This window comes from Aphelocoma coerulescens, chromosome 15, assembly GCF_041296385.1.
Source record: "Aphelocoma coerulescens isolate FSJ_1873_10779 chromosome 15, UR_Acoe_1.0, whole genome shotgun sequence".
Classification (NCBI taxonomy): Eukaryota; Metazoa; Chordata; class Aves; order Passeriformes; family Corvidae; genus Aphelocoma; species Aphelocoma coerulescens.
Window position 1 is genome coordinate 9901110 of NC_091029.1, and position 17659 is coordinate 9918768.

General features: G+C 37.6%; 1 protein-coding gene across 7 annotated transcripts in view; it reads right to left on the reverse strand.

The window, feature by feature from the left end:
• Window positions 1-17659, reverse strand: part of GNAZ (G protein subunit alpha z) — a 66707-nt gene that overhangs the window by 28269 nt on the left and 20779 nt on the right. Inside the window, exon 1 of one of the 7 annotated variants that reach the window (XM_069030551.1) lies at window positions 11589-11700. The exons of the other annotated variants lie outside the window; for them this stretch is intronic. The gene's annotated coding sequence lies outside the window, so the exon portion shown is untranslated. Of the gene's footprint in view, window positions 1-11588; window positions 11701-17659 lie in introns of those variants that run through there. 7 annotated transcript variants of the gene reach the window in all.

The window sequence follows — 17659 nt, forward strand, 5'->3', positions numbered from 1 at the left end:
GGAAACACCATCCCAAGCAAGGGCAGAGAGCTTTTCAGTGACTGTTAGAGCAATTACTCTTTCCCAAATCAGAGTTTAAGCCTACTAGCTGGAACTCTGCAGAAGGCAACAGCAGGAAGCAGTTACTCTCACAGAGGGAAAACACATTACTAACAGTTGATTGGTGACCATTTGCCTCTCTTCTAGGAAGGGCTTGTTGCTCCCACTAAGCTCTGAGTACAGTGGGCAGCAGAATCACAGATGTCAGGGCTTCCTCACCGAGTGCTGCCCCAGCACACCTTGGCACCTCTCCTGCTGCCTAGTTACTTGTGCCTAGAGGGTCCTCAGTGAGTATATTTGCAAACGAAATTACACATCGCTGAGATCCCCTCAAGAGGCAGCCTTACAGAAAGTTTCAGAGGATACTAAAGAAAACTTTCTACTACATTTTAATAAAACTAAGTCTCCCAATACCATTTTCAAAGTTGCCCTAAAAGCCTTCAGAAGTTTTCCTGCTTGAACTTAACAATATTTAAATGTAGATGTGACAATAAATTAAAATACATATTAAAGAGAATGATTCCACACTACCAGGAGAGAGATAGAATGTTCCAAGCCAGATGTTGAACCTCAAGCTTTTGTGAGAAAAGAAATATAACTACAAGTACTTACAACCTCATGTACTTGACTTTCTAACTAACCATGACAATCTTATTCTGAGTCGTTCTCAACTATCCAGTCAGTACAGACAGTCCCCTCTCCATAGCAGCTTGAAGTGCTTTTCTGTTGTCTTTGCCTGTAGGGACCACAGTGCTTGAACAGGCTGGCAATTTAAGGATTTTGGGTATCTTAAATGTAAAGACATCCAAGTCCTTTGCAAAATGCACCATGTATTGCTCTTACCTGGTCCAAAATTCTACAAGAGAGTCTTAATATCATCTATATTTATCTTACTTCTCTTTGTATGACAGGACATTAGCACATGAGGAGCAGCTTAATCAGAGAAAAATTAAAAGAATAGTGTACACATTAATAGAATGGTAATTAGCACAGCTTTACTTACTCTGAAGATGTAGAAAGAAAAACCCTCCCAAGGGGAGGAGTTACACTTTCTTCAAATAATTCACTTTTTCCAATAGTCACAAAAAATGAAAAATCAGAGTTGAGGAAGCTCTTTCTTAATGAATAACTTTCTAGCCAAACAGAAAGAATGAAATTCCTGTATTAGATATCAAGCCAGATTCTTATTTTACATATATAAAAATCAGAGTTGCTTCCATTAATCACACTTACTCTAACACATTCAGGACATTTCAAACTGGTTCTCCTTTAAATCCTCATCATCACAGGCTTCATTTCCATGTCATTGATAAAACCACTTGCTGAATTCTTTATGACATTTTCTATGTATCTGTGTGATTACAGATGAAGAATTTTGCAAGAAACACATATAAGACTCCCTCTCTTTATTGTAGTTCCATCCTGAACAAAAGAGGCTTGCCTGCAAGGAGCAGCAAGAGGCCACATATTCCTTCCAAGAGGCATCAGTGCTTAGGATAAATATGGAGATTCTATGACTATATAAAGACAAGCAGATCTTTTTAAAACTTCATGTTATTTGCCTCAAAACACTTATGACAAATTATTTGGTAGTAAGACTGTCAAGAATAATTTTTTTCTTTTCATTCAGCTCAAACATTCTGTAGAATATTCCCTATTGCCTGTTTTCACAACACATTGGGATGCATCATTCATATTCCACAGTGTTTTACATATCAGCTATTTTGTTTGCTATTCATGAATATGTTTAACACCAAAAAAAAAGGTAAACTAGGATCTCCTTATTGTAGGAAAGAACAGGAATATGTAAATACACATTAGTTTTACACTCCCAAAATTTTTTTTTGACTTCTAGTCATTCTTATTGCATATATTGCAACGATATTTGGATATCGCTATTTCAAGTTGTAAGACAATGAGGCAGTTTTATTATTGCTTTGTAAAGCAGAGTAGTAAATGCTATTTTCAAATAGGCACTACAGTAAGAAAGTTTGGTTTATTTGAGTAAGTTTTCCCATATACCATGAAAGGCATCTCTCATGTTCACAATCAATACTTATTAAAATTCAGGAAACTTCACAAATTATTACATTACTACAGTTTACTGCCCTGGCTACATACAGATGAACCTTCTCTCATCGGGTTTACTTTTTCTTGAAATACACTCAGAAAATAAGGCAGTCTAGAATTGGCTGGGTTTTTAAAATCAGATTTCGTATTAAACATATAAGTGTTTTATGGCTGCAAGTTTCTGATTAGAGAAGTGTCTTTTCAGTTACTCTAGTGGAAAGCCTCATTGCTTCCTTTCACTGTGCACACTTGTCTAAAGTTTGTTTAAAAAAATCTTATTATTGGAATCACCAGATTATACCGTATATGTGTCTAAACTAACACATCTGCCTTCTTCTGACAGTTGAAGGCTCAAAATGTTAAGATACTGGTTTTTAAGTCTGATGATATAGATGGGCTATTTTCTCATAACTAGAATGGGTAGCTTTTCCCACAAGATAAGATTAACATGCCCCAAATCCTGACCTAACAGTGATCTATTTCCATTATCAAAAGAGTAATGCTACCAATTTCTGGAGTGGGAAGGACACTTGAACAAAATTCTACACTGGCTACTGTATTAAAGTGTTGAAGCTCATTAAGCTGAGCAGCTGTTTAGTGCTACCATGTTCTTCTGACCACCCATTTGTAGCCAAAAAAACCAGTCATTATTGTTGGTTTCATATCTAGGCTCATTCTTTGCCCCTGTCCATCACTTCTGGCTTGTGCAAACTGATCAGTGTGTGTATAATCATAAACACTTTTCCATTTTCCTAGCATGTTCCCAAGTTATGACAGCAGAGGGAGAAGAGGGATAGGGAAGGAGAATGACACACCACCACAATTCAGTTGTAAACACTTCCATAAGGAAAGATCCAAGTATTGTCTCTGGATTCATTAGCTACTGACACATCATCATGGAACACAGAGTTACAGAACCTTCAGAAGTTTCCCCCACAATCTTGTAAAAAGGTAGTGACTCCTAAGCTGAGAACAAAACCAGTGGCTGTGGCTATCACAGCACGGAGACCGAGCATACAGTATGCTGCTGGCAGCAGGAATTTCAGCTGGAATTGTAGGCACAAAGCTGTATTATCCCTCAAATGCAAGTTGGTACCAGTAGTCTGATAATGTAGCTTCATGACCATCAGCCTACTCACAAACAGTAAAAAGCTTTTATGCCCATGTAAAAGCAAACTCAAGCAAATCTAGCAAGAAGAGGCACAGAACACATCTAAGACTCACAAGTGTAAGCCAAGCTACTGTAATCAGCTTCTAATGATTATACATATCCACTGAGAATTCCAGTACTTTAACAAAACCTTAGTTCTGCACGTTTTAACTTTCAATCATTTCTCATACTATTAATGAAAGAGAAGAAGACACAAGGGATTATGATATATCAGGACATACCCAAGATATTTACTGAGGAAGAAATCAAGTGTTCTACTAAGCAGGCTTTTTTTGAGGGAGAGAGAGAAAAAGAAAAGAACTGAGGCTCAGAAGAAATGGGAAAATCAGTCCAGATTTTTGAATCTGGGAAGCATCCAGAAAAGAGTCCCAGAGATGCATGCAGTAGAAATGCAAGGTCGAAATAACTTCCCAGGAATTAATTTACTGTTTAATGTAGGGTGATTGAAGTCCATTTATTACAGAAGAAAGTTATTTTAAATCTGTGGCCACAGATATTACTGACATTCTCTTTATACAATCATTGAAACCTGAAAGACAAGAAAGTATATTCAACTTATGACAAAACTTTTAATTACACATTAAGGCACTACAATCCCACCCAAAACAAAAGATGGGCCAGATGTAGTTGTTGAACAAGAAAACAGCAGAGAAAGCTGTTGTCTTTTGTGATTTATTTATTGCAGCAGTTAAAATGCATATTCTGTTCGTCAGATGAGTGAAGAAAGAAGTGTCATTATTTAATTAGCTGAGTGTTTGACTGGACACTGCCAAATTCTGCCCCTTTTTGTCATGGGGGTTCTTTGTGACATTAATTAACTCCCTTAAGCACATCTTTTCAAAGATGATCTCTGCTTGTGATTTTCATTTCTTAGATGCCCAACTCGAGATACTGTTTGTGACCAAGAAATGCACTGAGTTTTCAAGTATAATCAGCCTCAGTGATAGCTGTGCTCTATATATTCAAATATTGAAGAAGTAATCTTTTTTCACTTGATCCATCTTGATCTCTATTTGAGAAATAGGGCCTAACCTCTATACCAACTCCCCAAGGTAGAGCCAAGAAATTATTAATGTCTCTGCAAAAAATAACAAAATGAGAGGAATAGCAGTCAGTCAAGAAATGCATATTCATGGCACAGGACCTTGCCCACAGTAAACAACATCATATAACAGAAGCTGATCTGTGAGGATGGGATTCTTATAATAAAGGTTGCTGAAGAAGGTAAAAGGACAATGATTTTAAAAATTTAATTCAGAATTCAGTCCAAGGCAGGGGATGAGAAGGGCATTGACCAGAACTAGAGCCATACCACGAGCTCCTTAGTGTCACCATCCCTGACTGTTACCAGCCCCGCAGACAACTGCTTCCAGCACGCTTGCCAGAAGAATAATTGGTAGGTCATGTAGGTTCTCATCTGCTGATTCTCACTGTGATTTTATAGAAATACTCAGATTTGTGGCATGAAGTCTGAGCTCAACTAATAGAATTGCCATCTAGGGATACCATTCTGCGATACATGACAGAAGGATGTTTAGCAAGGAAATAATGGCAAACCAAAGAAACTGACTTGCTGTGTAGGCATAGACCTATCAGTATGTAACCAAGTGTACCTGGCGTGGGATAGAACAGATTTGCTGAAGCAAGATATTATATTCATTAGCTTAAACATCTTTGTCTATTGTTTGGAAAATATCCAACATACCTTAGCAGAACCACAACACAAATTATGCTGGTTAGGGGTATCCACTAGCTAAGTATATCATCCAGCCAAAATTTAGCATATAGGCTTCATTCAAGATTTAGGGAACCTAAGAACATAGTGTTTCTTATAAACCAAGCATTCAACAAGAACCTACTAGTTATTTTTCTTTTAACTGTGCACACCCCACTTACTGCAGGAAGTTGGAAACATAAATCCTGTGAAGCATTAATACCTAAAATACTTGGTAGGTATTTAAATTACAACCCGTTTTAGCATCCACAAACTACTGTGAAACAGTGAGAAGAAGCACCAACACAACCAGTACATAAGACTGACTGACTTGAATAGAGCCAGATACACAAGAGTTCTGTTCTGAGCTGCATGGCCAAAAATCCAGAGCAATGTCAGTGACTGCACGGGGAGTTGCCTGTGCTTCACAGCAGTTTGACTAAGCCCAGAGTCTGCCACAGCAACCGGTTTAGAGGTGACCTTTAGACTGGCATAAAAAAGCATTACAAGAACAAGAATGTTACAGTGGGTCTAACAGTGGGTGTGCAGGAAATCCGGCTGCTAGACAAGGGAGAGAAGAAACAGCACACACAGCATCTGCTTTAGGGACATGCAAACATCAGACTCGTTTAAAAGTGTGCAGTAAAGCAACAAACAAACTGCAGTAGCCACTCTGTTTTGTAAGCACCTCGGGTGATGACAGCAGTGTAGGTTATGCGTTCATTAGAGTTGCTGTTTGGCTTTTGTTGTTAGTGGGACCATAACCCTTATGTGGGTGATTCAAGAGCTAAGACTCACTACCACAGGGTTGCTGTTTCATGAATCTCACAGGGCTAAGGAGATTATTTTATTACATAAAAAGAAAAAGCACTAGTAAACATTAGGTTTGTTCGTGAATATAATGGCAACTTTCCTATCACTCATTCAACCTTATTGCACACAATGCCTTACGAAAGATAAGGGCATTTTGGTAGTTATAGCAAAAGAAAATTTAAGAGGGATTTGTAACAGGAGAACAATATAGCCTTGTAGAAAGAAGTTTCTGTTCCTGTGCATAAAAGGTGACATAATAAAGCAAAACCATGCTTGTTTTAGCTGTTCCAGTGACAGGCATGAGCTAATGACAATCTCTGTAGTGAGAGCATGAGAGTTTGGGTACAGATAACAGTGTCCTGAATGCAAGAGGTTTGTTTAATGCAGTAGAGAAAAGCAGCCAGTGAAGATTCAATGTTTGATGCTCAAGGCCAAGTAAGAGGCAAGGAGAAGATGCTCCAGTAAATGGGAATCATGGAAACAACAGATGAGTTTTATCTGTGGTGATGCATAAGAAAGCATGTTGGAGACAGAAATATATCACAATTGTTCTGCTTTGGGGTTTTAAGAACTGGAGGAAAGGCAAAGATTAAGACAAGGAATGAGAGAATTAAGTCACAGAAGCTAGGTAAGATTTCTTGGGTAAACTGAATGGTATATAAACACAGGAAGTGAGAAATTCCTGTATCTTTGAAAAAAAGAAGGAAGAGAGAGCAATAGAGGAAGGAAAGATGAGGCAAGAAGAGCAGATGGGCACATCTTACTATATCATACTGGCATAAGATCAGCAGAAATCTGCACACAGAAAAAAAAAAAAAAAGACCAGAGGGAAAGGACTGACTCAGAACCTGTAAAGATGGGTCTGCACATATGGAATTTAATTACACTAGGAGAAAAAAAAAGAAAGGGAGGTTATAAATCCAGGGTGCCAGGGTGTTCATGGTGGAAGAAATTGCTTAGGTCATCAGACTTCGATCAGAATGGTTTTGCTAGAGAAAGGACATTGCTGGGAGTGGGTCAGGACTAGAAAGTTGGCAAGAATAGACCTTGCAGGGAGAGGCAGAGCAAACGGTTTTGGAAGGAGAAGAGCAAAATACAGGAACTGTTTCAGTAGAAGTAATAAACACTGAATTCATGGAAAGGCTGGGTGAAAGCATGGGAGAAGAGGACTGTCGATGTGATAGTTAAAGTTGGAAACTAAGCAACAGAGAATGAGTAATGTTTCACAGAGAACAAATCAAAAGAATGGTGAATGAAAAAACAGAAAAACAGACATAGATTGAATGAGTATGCAGGAGCAGTAAGTTACCAACATGAGAAAAAGTCAAAAAAGGAATATAGAAGATTCACCTGAATCATAAAGGAGTTCAGAGGCAGCAGTTCAATGAAAGCATGAGAGGAAAGAGCAACATGGGGCAGAGAAAGCATCAAAGAACTGGTCAAAATGGAAGACTAGGAGTACAGTGAAAAAATAAAGCCAATAGTTCTCATAATGGTCTAATTTAGGGACAGACAAGAAAACTTCAGCAGTTTTGTCAAGTTATCAACCTCACAACAAGACAGAATCATGGATTAAAATGCTGTTCCTAATATAATAAGAGCAAGAAAGGAAGAAAGAGTGTCAATATCAGCATGAAAGGCAGGGCTATCATCAGGGATTAATTTGGTAGGTAGGGTAGAGAGTATTTTCCAGCCTTAGGCCACATGTAAAATTAACCATATGAACTATGTCAGAAGGTATCTACATCAGAACTGTGGATTTTCTACGTTTCATCTTAACAACTCAAATTAAATATGATTTTATCCACAGAAGGGAGATGAGAAGTGGAAGAACTATTACACTGCAGTCCAGGGCCAAAAAGAAAACATCCCAAGAGGCTAAAGAGAATCCACGATGTTCTCAGAAGTGTGACTCATGGGAGAGGACTTGGATGCTACCAAGCACAGATTACAGCTGCAACCTACGCCTGGTCTCATTCTGCTTCTCTTTTGAAATTCAGAAGCTTTGACAGTCATACAATCCTGCTGCCTGCAAGAGCTTCAGTAGGTACATCTCAGACAGCTGAGCCATTGTTGGAGTTACTCTCTAATTCTAAGGAGCTTTTTTTATAAAATGAATATGAAGGAAGTTACCCATGTTCTGGTTTTGATATGAAATTGCTTTGTGCCAAATCCAAAACACAGATATACTTTACTTCACCGAACATAACTCTGCAACCAGAAACATTTAAGTACAACATTGTACAATAGCTAATAAGCTCCTAGTTTCAAAAGCCAAGACTTGTACATCATTTTGCCGTCCAGATAAAGTTCTGTGTAGACCTACAGAAACTAAGTTCTTTTTCACTCACAGTAAAGCAAAAAGACCTTGGTATCTGATGCATCAACTTCTTTAGCTCCCCTTTTTCCTTCACTGACACCTCCTGCTGAATAAAACCAAAACAAAACACCAACACAAAACCCCACCACCCACTAATTGCTGCTGCCAGAAAGATCCTAACATCCTTTTGAGGTTTAGCAGCTACTAGGATTTCTCTTCAGTCTCTCCTTTCAATTCCCTCCCCCTGGAGGGGTGATCACACCCTCCTCACACCCCATCTGCAGTTGCTGCAGTTACACACCCACCACCACTCAGAGGATCCGAGTCACTCCCTGCTGGCTCCTAACTCACGAGTGATTACAAGAAGCTTATGTTAAACATACAGTGAATATTAGAGAACACTGGAGTGGTTAAATTCCTTTCATCAGATTTAAGAAGTCTTTTAATAAGCAAATTGGTCATGGATAGAGATGCAGGTTGCAGATTTGAAGAGGCTGAAGGCCTGATTTATCCAAAGAGTGAAGCAAAAGCAGCAGTGCAAACATCTCTAGCAATAGTCTCAGTGTGTTTTTCACCACTTGTGCTCTGAAGAGTTTAAGTTGCTTAGGTAATGTTAGGTTTTTCCTCTTATTCAGCCTTGGTTTTTCTACTGAGATGAAGAATATTTCTCTGTGGCACTAAATGAGAATGCAAAGTGACCTAGAGGAACTTAAGTAATTGTGCTGAAATGGTGCCCTATGATAAGTGACACTGTGGGGCGAGGGTATTCATAGTTCTTCCTCATCAGAAACAGTGACAGTATTTATTAAGGAAAAAATAAGAATAAAAACATCCCAAACCCTGTAAAGTGCTGTGGCTGTGATCCACTTACCATAAGAAGTAGTGATTTTGTTGACTTCAGAAGGTTTTGAAATAAGCCTGTCTTTGGTTTTGAACAGGATGAAAATAAACACGATGTATTTAAAAACACTGCAAGCAGGATACCAAAGTGCCAGCAACGTAGACTGTTTTACTTATGAAAAGTTAGTATTTAGTGCATGATATTTAGTGCTCTTCATATATCAGAATATCTATGCTGAGAACTTTCGTAAGAATAGGTATGAAAATAGTTTAACTTTCAGCTCCCCACTTCTATACGATCTCAGCATTACTGTATAACTAGGAAATGCTGAAGCATCATTGTGTTTCAACACTAATTTCTTGCCTCTGTGCACATGTTCCCAGCCTGGCTTCTGCTGGTATTCACTGTGTTTATTCATAGGTCTCATCAATCTTAGAAGAACAGAAGCCAGATTTGACCACATACATTTGGAATCATATTATGACAAGACTTGGCCAGATGGCTTCACATATTCATAGGGCTATACTGATTCTGTCAGTATTGCGGATCACTTTCATATCATGCCAAGAATAGATTTTTGCCTATAAAACAAATATTTTAAAAATTGTATATTGGTTAATATTAATTACTTTTAAAATGGATAGTTAACAAAATAAGCTACTAAATATAAGTCCATCTTTTGAGGAAGCTTGTGTAGATTTTTAATCTGGGTATTTACTCCAACATAGGAGTACCATGATTTAGATTTAGCTGGACAAAGTTGTTATTTTTCAGCCTCAAGCAAGCTTGTAAATAGTTATTTTTCCCCAAACCTGAAACATATAAATGATAGATGGATTTATGTTTGTTATTAGAGATAAACCAGAATCCAGTAATTTTTCTTGATGTTTTATTTTTCATTGGTAACTGTACTACTACTAATAATATTAACAGGTGTAGCTTCAAACTTAGTTACACATACTGATGATTTTTTGGTGTTCTATTAATGCTACCAGTACTTTTGTGTATATATGTGGAGAGAGAGGGGGAGGAGGGTAATGACTGCTCCTGTTCAAGCTGTGTTGTATGTAAGGGCATTCTCATCATTCAGATATTTTCCCCCAATTACAATTTTTTAATTCTCTGTAGTCCTGCAAACTTCCTAGGTATGCAGCCAGTATGTCTATATTTTTACTTATCCTTTAGCCCTTCAATTCTGTCTCTAAATAATTCATCTCTCTCTTGTTGTACAAGTTCTCCTTTGCTGAGGTCAGAAAGTTTCCCTTTTGTATCACACCTCAACTGGAATTGTCTCCTCCTCTTTAAGGTCATAGAGGTCAGCTCACCATTTTGTGACCCTTAAAGTTTAATTCAATTTGTTTGAATCAGGCTCTTGAATCATATATTGAGAACTGATGGGTTGATTTATGAGCCTACACACATGATCTACTGCTACTGTTAACAGTAAACCCCCCAAATTTTGCAGGTTTTTTCTGCATGAGGCTGTCCTATCAGCTCAAGGGGGAGCCTCATTAACCAGCCAAATGTACACCCCCACCCTCACAGCACAGGTTTAACAGCAGCATCTCAGGTAGTTGCTTTTCTGTTCCTTTTACTCTCTGTGACATCTCTTCTTGACTCAAGTAGCTGCAGCACTAAAATTATCTTAAAACTGAAAGGTGCTAATCGAGCCTTTAGTTTATTCATTATTCAGCAACGGATCCTTAGTTATTCATTTCTCATATTACCAGGAAAAAAATACTTCTGGTAACACTCTAGCCTACTATTAAGATGGCACATAAAGCTGAAATTTTATTGCTGATTCGTAACTATTCTAGTTAGCATTCTGCATTTCACACAGATGAGATATGCAGGAAAAAAGCTGATGACTCACCATTTTATTTCTTTTTGCTCACTAAAAATCTGCTGTTGATAGTGTTGTAAAAACAACTATGTGAAACAGGCACAGATCTGGGACACGAAATAATACATGTGGTGGAGGTTACCCAGAGCACATCCGGCCTTCAGCGGAGGGGTTACACACAAATTTCTCAGCAAACCGTATTGGGTCAAAACAGTGCAAAAGCTATTGCAGCTGTAGGGATTCCAAATCTACGTTAAACTTACAAAGCAGATTTACCAAGGGGAGAGGGTGGGAGGGAAATACCCACAGTGCACAGCAGAACAATAAATCATCTTGAAAACTTCATTAAAGGACTACAAGGACACCTCTGAGGGCACTCAGATTACTTGGCTGACTGGGATGAGGTGCAGGGTCTGCATTTTCAGTGATCTCAGGTACTACTGGTTAGGTATAACACTGTTCCTTGACTGATAACTACCAGGATAATTGTGCTTAAAAGCAGAGTTTTTGTTATGTTTTGGTTCATTTCCAACACACCTCAAGACTTTTAAATTGACATTTTGGAATCAGGGTTATAACTATGAAAAGATGACAAGGGCTACTGCCTTTTAAAGCCATCTCTGTCCTTCAAACAGCTTTTGCATCTTTGTTGTAGCAAGGCTGAAAAATTTCCCCCCCCCCAGGATGCACCTTAGTAGAAAGAGAACAACTCGTGACCTACTATCAACCCAAAAAGCCACAGGTATTCCAGAAAACAAGGCACATAAAATTTCTTACCTCTCAACTCCAGGAAAATGCCTGATAAGGTGTCTTCCTGCCTTGGCCAAAGGCACAAAAGCAGGCAATAGCTGCAGAGCTCAGCTGACTTAACTTTCAGCCCAAACCCACCTTACAGCAATTCCAACTTGGTTTCAATTTCTTCCAGCTGGCTGCAATCCCATTAGGTTGCAATGCCACTGACACACACCTACTGGCAGTCTCCCCATCCCAAAGTATATTTTGTGCCAAATAGCTCAGGAGGAATAAACCCCAGTTTATGTCACCTCTTTGCTAGCTGAAGGTTCAGTGCAATAGGGAAACCTCCACTAAAAGTTATAAGTAGTTTTGCTCTGTTAGAGACACAGGAATGGCACTGACCAAGTCAGTATATTGTCATCATGATACTGATTGTCTCTCCTTGGCTATTCTGAGAACTCTTTTTTTTTATTCAGTTCTTAAGAATGAGGTACAATTTTGGTTTGTATTTCAGATTCTCATGTCTACTGTTAAGTAGTGTAAATGACTGCTCTGCACAAAAATAATTTTAACTCTCCCTTCTCATTTTTTGTGTTGATTGCAGGAGGGAGCTCGTTGATAAGGGTGACATTTCTAAAGGTTTTTGCAAAAGTTAAAAGGAAGAGGCAAGTCTTTGACCTTTTGCACACCTGTATTATTTTCTGAAATCTTTTAATCTTTACCTTCTACTGCTTATATTCTGTTGATCACCACGTGCCTCTGACCAATCCTAATAGAAGCTGAAGAAACTGTAGTGAAAAATAGTATTTTCTATGTATTTTGTAACTAAATAACTCTGAAAAAACATATTTTAAATTACATCTTAGAAAATATGGAATCTATAATTGATGGTTCTGACAAAAAGATGCAGGCACCAAGTAAACAATGAGATTGATGTACTCTTAACGTACCTCCATCAACTATAAATCTTTACAACATAGATAAAGACATAAACACCACGTCTAAGAAATTCCATTTGCACTTCATATCTCACAGCTGAGTAAGAACAGTGCTGCATAGACTGACAGCATTCCATCTGGTCTCCTTTAAAACAAACACTTTGCTATTTTCTTGAATAGGCTTGTTTATGTAAACTTTCAATGAAGTCTATGAATAATTCTTGACAGATTAATCATGAAAACATAAAGTATCCAAAATCCAAAGTTACAGTTGTATAGATAAACTTTGATTAGTTATAGACTCCTGTCATTGGAGATATGCAACGCCACAAATAAAAGAGTGAATGAAAATACCTAGAGACTGTAATTGTGCTGCTCACTGAGAAGTTCTCCCATCACTTGGTAATTAAGTCTACAATATTTAAAGGTACTCCCAGAGTTCCATATGCCTGTGTGTGCAACTTCCCCTTCAAAGCACACTTTTACTATAATAGGCATCACCCATTTCTTTCAGATCAATTCTGCCGAAATGATTTCTGAACTAGAATATTCCGGTATTTTCTACTTGGGCTTCATTGCTTTCCAGTATCAGAAGACACAACTAGAAAAGCAACATAAAGTAATCAAATATACAGAGAAACTCTGATACTTCTAGTCTTAATCTGAGGCAGAAAGGAATTTTCATGATCCAGCCCTTATTGTAGAGCCAGGCTGGGGCTGCCTAAATCGCAGTGTGAATTAGAACAGTTTCCAGGTATGATCGCAAGAGGCTGTTCTTGGTTTCCTTGACTGCAGAAGTGGGAAAAGGGTAGAATTGCTATGTTATGGATACAGCAAAGAGAGAGGTTTTTCTTATGACAGACCAGGGTAATATCCTCTGTAAACATTTAATTTTAGTTTATAACCTGCTTGCACTGACAGAAAATGGGAGATTGTATGAGATTCAATAATTCAGTTCTTTGTCTATATGGTAGGTTATTACTTTATCGATGTTTTAACTTCTGTTATATAGAATTTGCACTGTTCAGGACTGCAATGTACAATCAGGCCTCTGGAAAAAGGGAGAATTGTAGTCTGTAGTGTTAAAAGTCACTGGTTCCTACCTCTTCTTGGTGCTGATACCTGATACTTTAATTTGTTTAGACTATTGTATATTTACTTGACCTGTGAGGCCAAATAATATTGTGCTGATATAATACTGAACTGCATGTCATCCTCCAGTCTTGCCACATTTAAAACAATTGTTGACCCCTTGAAACTAGAAGCTGAAACTTTGCTCCTGTTACTTAAAAAAAATACTTAAAAGTCTTCAGTATTCCATTTCTTTTTGTGACCACACACGCAAAAAGCAAACTTGACACACCTGTGTAATCACAGCCATGAGGCAAAGTTCAGATTTGCTTTTGGCAACATTCACAGCATGAAACATAATCAGAGGACTTACTGCATATCTAGTCAGGGAACAGAAACAGTATGATAATAGAACAATTCTTCAAATTTGAAGTAGACTAGCCTTAGAATTTTAAGTACCTACATAAATGTCACTGAATTACAAATTAAGGTGAGTTTATCTGCTCATGGACATAGATGGATTGAAAAAGATTAAAAACATGTCTCTGAAATGAGTGGTTAAGGTGAGGTTCTACCATTACTGAGCAATACAACATGGAAGCTCAATAGGTTCTTAGCAATTGTAAGAATATATTAATATCTTCCCATTATAAAATGGCTTCTACTGTGGTACCCTGAACTCTGCCAAATTTAAAAGGTCAGGCACAGAAAGGCATTCTGAGAGAAAATCTTCCTGCCAAGGCCCCGTTGCAACAATCAACTTGCTGGCAGTACAGAGAGATGCTCCAGTGCAACAGTGTTAATTCTGGAAAATTTTAGTTTGTAATGGATTTGGTTAGCATCATATGCATTAATTTACTGAATTGAGTGCTTTAAATGATATAAAAAATATTCCCTGAAGTATTGGTTTGAATCTTCTCCTATGACATAAACACTAAAGAGGGGTAACAGCCAATATCCTGGTCTTTCTTTCCTCATAAGACATCCGAACTAAAAAAATATTCTAATGCATATATTTGTATAAATAGATATTATATATCCAAAAGAAATCATGTTTTGTTAATATAGTCTAATATTTGGATTATATGACTTGAGCTGGTAATATTCAGAGACAAAAAAGTCCAGCCTAGTAAATCAAATTGTATTATCATCAGAAAGATGTTCCCGTAGATAGTAGGTAAGTATCCTTTTGCATCATACGTACATTTCTCTTTTAAAGGAAGAAGTATAATAACCAGGTGCGTACCCCTCTGAACAGCAAGCCCTCTCAGAGCTAAACATCCTGTGGGGCTTTTGTTACTGTGCCATAACACTGAATTGTAATCAATTCAGCTCAATTGTGTTGTTTCCTTCCACAACACAACTGTATCAACTGTATTTGTATATCAACACTTGCTATGCTGCCTAAGTGTATTTGCGTTCATGCAATTTATGAAGATAAAGGTGCTTATTCCACATTGTCTGGGTAAGGTTTGAAAATATTGAAAGCAGGCTCAGAAAACCAGTAGAAAACCACTGGGAATGTATGCTAGAATACTGCCTGGATCACCAGGAAAAGCTGATAAAAGATTTGGATTACTGGTGCTGTTTCAGTGAAGTCTTTCCAGTGCCATGAGCAATACCATTGTTGAGATACACCGAGGAAGAAGCCAACACCAGCCTAGTTACTATCAAGGAAACAGGGCTGGTAGGTAGGGAATAGTAACTGTATTATGACTTACAAATATTTATGGTGAACCATGAAAATATCTTCATAATTAACTAGTAAAGCTTGGTTAAACATTACATTATAGACAGTAAGAGTGGGGTTAATCTGTGCAGATTTAGCATCTCCATGTAGGTGGCTACCTCAGAGCTACTCACTCAGTGCTTCCCTCAGAGGCTGTGGAGAGGAGCTGTCATATCCAGAGGTCAGCTTGATCTCACACTAACATGGTAGCCAGAAGCTAGTCTGGTTAACTCCAAGAGAGAAATCTCTTTTTCTTCCACCAGCTAAAAGGGAAACGTTAACAACTACTCCTTATGTACGTGTCAATGTTATAGACATCTGAAAGTGATGAGAATATATCCTTCCAACTGCCAAGTCCAGGCAATTACTATTTAATAAATCCACTGTAAAAATAACAGATTAATCAATTGTAGTTCCTATGAAATTATTGTTTATTTTGTGGTCATTATTCTTGATGTGTGTGAGCAAAACGAATACTTAGAATTTTCGCATTTGCCTCTTTAAGTTTTTCTATTGGCCAAGATGTTGACTGGTAATCCAACAGGTTATTTCTGCAATGTAGAATCATGTGGAAGTGTTATCACATTTGTCTTTTTGATATGATGACTTAGGAATCCAGAGAAGAAATAACTTTCCGGTTTAAGGGGCTTAAAGAGAAAACAAAAGGCAAATAGGATTTGTTGGGTAAAACTGTGTTTCCTAATGATTCACTGGGTGTCCAATACTAAATAATAAAATGGGATTCTGAGGAGAGTCGAGCTTCTGCTGAACCACAGAAAATGCTCTGAGCTGAAGAAGTAAAAAAAAACCAAAAAACTGTTGCCTTCTGAATTTTTGCAAGGTGTTTTGTTAGTTGTGAGTTTAAATGTATTTAATAGTAGCAAATGTTTGAAGTCTGAGTAAGATGGAAGAGATGGCCCCCATCACTGATCTGTTCCTTCCATCCAACTCCACCAGTGCCCTTCAGTGTTAAGGAAAAGCAACAGTTGAGAGATGAGTATTTTCTCTGTAGCTTTCATGTCAAGGGTGAAATTCTGTCCTTGATTACACTTGAATAAACCACTTAAATTGCTAATATGTATCAACTCCTGATTCAATAACAGAATAAGTCAAGCTGAATTTAGCCCTTCTCTGTCTTCTTGCCTATTCCACATACCTTAAATTGCCAGGGAACTTTGCGAAGAGAATTGATTTTGGTTGCTTTGGAACAGTATAGTTTTTCCCTCTTGGGATTATTCTTTCATCAATATAATAATTGAAATTTGGACTTCCTGATCACCACTCTTGAATTCTGGAAAGTTTAATAAAAATGTGAACTTTGAATATAACTTACAAAATATAAGTTGTCTTATCCTGTCAAGTAGAGTGAAGGGAATCTGTGGTAACTAGAAATGGATGTGGATTTATTCTGGATACTTTGTGGATCACAAAGAACAAAATTTAGCCTTCTTTTTTAATAAAAATAGGACAATTTTTCTCTCCAAGTATAAATATGATTTTATGCATTTAGGCCAATATTTTGATTTTTAAGGGCCTTTGAATAAGTTTTCTCTTAGATAAAAGAAAATAGTCGATTGTTTGTGTAGAAACTGTTACTGCTGAAGGTGGGTACTATCAATCTTAACATGGAAATAACACTCCAATTTTCTCAGTAAAAAAAGCATGATTCAAATCACTGATAATTTATGAATTAAAGTTTGTGGTGCAAGTAGAGTTACTAAATTTGTCATTGAGCCTTTGACCTCACTGAAACCAACTACAAAACTGTTCAACATTGTTGTTACTAAAGGCAAGGGAGAACCTGATCAGTGAAACCATGTTTGGTGGCCTGGGCTCTCTCCCACTGAAATTAGTGACAAAACTTCCAGTGACTCCTGTGAAAGCAAGACCAAAACTTTAGAAGAAACAGTCAGATTCGACTCTCATTTTCAGTTACATAAATCTGAATAATCTCTTCTCAAATAAGTGGGATTACTGTGATTTAACCCAAAGGAATTGAGAGTATTTTTCTTTAATTCATGGAGGAGGAGAGAGAAAAAGACATCACTCCTTTATACTGCCTCACCCCTGTGTATCAACCAAGGCTCTATCTGCTGTCAAAATCCTTATCTGCTTAAGCTGGAGAGGAAGAGCTGACTTCACCACTTAAGGATCTGGGTTTTTATTGCCTACTGCATTTACTGTTATCCTTATCCCCTTCCCCACTGCTTAGCAGGTAGCTTCCTTAAGAAGGGACAAATTTCTGTTTCTGTCTACATTTCTTAAAATTTAACATACCTTGTTTCATCTGTGTGTAATCAGAACTGAGACAACCAGAACATTTTCACTTCAGTCCTTCAGAGCTACCTGGCTGGTTATTTTTAGATTATCACCAC